The 5,000-nt window shown below is 53.0% G+C and overlaps 1 protein-coding gene across 1 annotated transcript in view; it reads right to left on the reverse strand.

Annotated features, from left to right (window-relative positions):
* LOC143283528 (uncharacterized) overlaps nucleotides 1-5,000 on the reverse strand; it is a 25,947-nt gene that overhangs the window by 13,316 nt on the left and 7,631 nt on the right. The window lies entirely within an intron of this gene.

Here is a 5,000-nt window from a genome sequence, read left to right on the forward strand (position 1 = left end):
GCACAGCACAGCACAGCACAGCACAGCACAGCACAGCACAGCACAGCACAGCACAGCACAGCACACCACACCACAACACAACACAACAGAACACAACACAGCACAGCACAGCACAGCACAGCACAGCACACCACCACACCACAACACACCACAGCACAGCACAGCACAGCAGAACACAACACACCAACACACCACAACACACCACGCCACAGCACAGCACAGCACAACACAACACACCAACACACCACAACACAGCACAGCACAGCACAACACAACACACCAACACACCACAACACAACACACCACAATACAATACAACACAACACACCACAACACAACACACCACCACACCACACCACATCACACCACACCACAACACAGCACAACAAAACACAGCACAGCACAACGCAACACAGCACAACACACCAGAGCACAGCACAGCACACCACAACACACCACAACACATCACAACGCAACACAACACACCACATCACACCACAACACACCACATCACACCACAGCACACCACAACACACCACATCACACCACAGCACACCACACCACAACACAGCACACCACACCACACCACACCACAACACACCACAGCACACCACATCACACCACAGCACACCACAACACAACACAGCACAGCACAGCACAGCACACCACACCACGCCACAACACAGCACAACAAAACACAGCACAACACAGCACAGCACAACGCAACACAGCACAGCACAGCACAGCACAACACATCACAGCACAACACCACACACCACATCACACCACAGCACACCACATCACAGCACAACACAGCACAGCACAACGCAACATAGCACAGCACAGCACTCCACAGCACAGCACAACACACCAGAGCACAGCACAGCACACCACAACACACCACAACACATCACAGCACAATACACCACATCACATCACACCACACCACACCACAACACAGCACAGCACACCACAACACACCACAACACACCACACCACACCACACCACACCACACCACACCACACCACACCACAACACACCACAACACACCACAACACACCACACCACACCACAACACACCAGAGCACAGCACAGCACACCACAACACACCACAGCACAGCACAACACACCACAGCACACCACAATACACCACAGCACACCACAATACACCACAGCACACCACAATACACCACAGCACACCACAATACACCACAGCACAGCACAATACACCACACCACAACACACCACAGCACACCACAATACACCACAGCACACCACAACACACCACAGCACACCACAATACACCACAGCACACCACAACACACCACAGCACACCACAACACACCACAATACACCACAGCACACCACAACACACCACAACACACCACAATACACCACAGCACACCACACCACACCACACCACAACACAGCACACCACACCACACCACCCCACACCACAACACACCACACCACACCACAACACACCACCCCACACCACAACACAGCACAGCACAGCACAATACACCACATCACACCACACCACACCACACCACACCACACCACACCACAACACACCACAATACACCACAGCACAACACACCACAGCACAATACACCACATTACACCACAACACACCACAATACACCACACCACAACACACCACAACACAGCACAACACAACACACCACAACACAGCACAGCACAACGCAACACAGCACAGCACACCACAGCAGAGCACAACACACCAGAGCACAGCACAGCACACCACAACACACCACAACACATCACAACACAACACAACACACCACATCACACCACAACACACCACATCACACCACAGCACACCACAACACACCACATCACACCACAGCACACCACAACACAACACAGCACACCACACCACAACACACCACAGCACACCACAGCACACCACAACACAACACAGCACAGCACAGCACACCACACCACACCACGCCACAACACAGCACAACAAAACACAGCACAACACAGCACAGCACAACGCAACACAGCACAGCACAGCACACCACAGCACAGCACAACACATCACAGCACAACACCACACACCACATCACACCACAGCACACCACATCACAGCACAACACAGCACAGCACAACGCAACATAGCACAGCACAGCACTCCACAGCACAGCACAACACACCAGAGCACAGCACAGCACACCACAACACACCACAACACATCACAGCACAACACACCACATCACATCACACCACAGCACACCACAACACAACACAGCACACCACAGCACACCACACCACACCACACCACACCACACCACACCACACCACACCACAACACACCACAACACAACACACCACACCACACCACACCACAACACACCAGAGCACAGCACAGCACACCACAACACACCACAGCACAGCACAACACACTACAACACACCACAATACACCACAGCACACCACAATACACCACAGCACACCACAATACACCAGAGCACACCACAATACACCACAGCACACAATAATACACCACAGCACACCACAACACACCACAGCACACCACAATACACCAGAGCACACCACAACACACCACAGCACACCACAATACACCACAGCACACCACAATACACCACAGCACACCACAACACACCACAGCACACCACAACACACCAGAGCACACCACAGCACACCACAATACACCACAGCACACCACAATACACCACAGCACACCACACCACAACACACCACAGCACAACACACCACACCACACCACACCACACCACACCACAACACAACACAGCACAGCACAACACACCACACCACACCACACCACAACAACACAGCACAGCACAGCAGAATACACCACACCACACCACACCACACCACACCACAGCACACCACAACACACCACACCACACCACAATACACCACAATACACCACAATACACCACAGCACACCACAACACACCACAACACACCACACCACAACACAACACACCACACCACAACACACCACAATACACCACAGCACACCACAACACACCACAATACACCACAACACACCACAGCACACCACAACACACCACAATACACCACACCACACCACAGCACACCACACCACACCACAGCACACCACAACACACCACAATACACCACAGCACACCATAGCACAGCACAGCACACCACAACACACCACACCACACCACACCACACCACAACACAACACAGCACAGCACAGCACAATACACCACACCACACCACACCACACCACACCACACCACATCACACCACAGCACAGCACAGCACACCACAACACACCACAACACAGCACAACACACTACAACACACCACAATACACCACAACACACCACAGCACAGCACAACACACCACAACACACCACAATACACCACAGCACAGCACAACACACCACGACACACCACAGCACACCACAATACACCACACCACACCACACCACCCCACACCACAGCACACCACAACACACCACAACACACCACAATACACCACAGCACACCATAGCACAGCACAGCACAGCACAGCACAGCACACCACACCACACCACAACACAACACAACACAGCACAGCACAGCACAATACACCACACCACACCACATCACACCACAGCACAGCACAGCACACCAGAACACACCACACCACACCACATCACACCACAACACACCACAGCACAGCACATCACACCACAGCACACCACAGCACACCACAACACACCACAACACATCACAGCACAACACACCACACCACATCACACCACAACACAGCACAGCACACCACATCACACCACAATACACCACAGCACAGCACAGCACACCACAACACACCACAATACACCACAGCACAGCACAGCACAGCACAACACAGCACACCACAGCACACCACAACACACCACAATACACCACAGCACAGCACAACACACTACAACACACCACAGTACACCACAGCACACCACAACACACCACAACACACCACAACACACCACAACACACCACAGCACAGCACAGCACACCACAACACACCACAATACACCACAGCACAGCACAGCACACCACAACACACCACAGCACAGCACAGCACACCACAACACACCACAGCACAGCACAACACACCACAACACACCACAGCACACCACAGCACACCACAACACACCACAGCACACCACAGCACACCACAACACACCACAATACACCACAGCACACCACAGCACACCACAACACACCACAGCACACCACAGCACACCACAACACACCACACCACACCACAATACACCACAGCACAGCACAGCACACCACAATACACCACAGCACAGCACAGCACACCACAACACACCACACCACACCACAATACACCACAGCACACCATAGCACAGCACACCACACCACACCACACCACAATACACCACAGCACAGCACAGCACACCACAATACACCACAGCACAGCACACCACACCACAACACACCACACCACACCACAATACACCACAGCACAGCACAGCACACCACAACACACCACACCACAATACACCACAGCACACCATAGCACAGCACACCACAACACACCACAATACACCACAGCACAGCACACCACAACACACCACACCACACCACAATACACCACAGCACAGCACAGCACACCACAACACACCACACCACACCACAATACACCACACCACAGCACAGCACAGCACACCACAACACACCACAATACACCACAGCACAGCACAACACACCACAATACACCACCCCACACCACCCCACACCACAGCACACCACAACACACCACAATACACCACACCACACCACATCACCACACCACACCACAACACACCACACCATAATACACCACACCACAACACACCACAGCACAATACACCACATTACACCACACCACACCACAACACACCACACCACAATACACCACACCACACCACACCACAGCACAATACACCACACCACAACACACCAC

Source organism: Babylonia areolata, chromosome 6 (assembly GCF_041734735.1).
Source record: "Babylonia areolata isolate BAREFJ2019XMU chromosome 6, ASM4173473v1, whole genome shotgun sequence".
Lineage (NCBI taxonomy): Eukaryota > Metazoa > Mollusca > Gastropoda > Neogastropoda > Buccinidae > Babylonia > Babylonia areolata.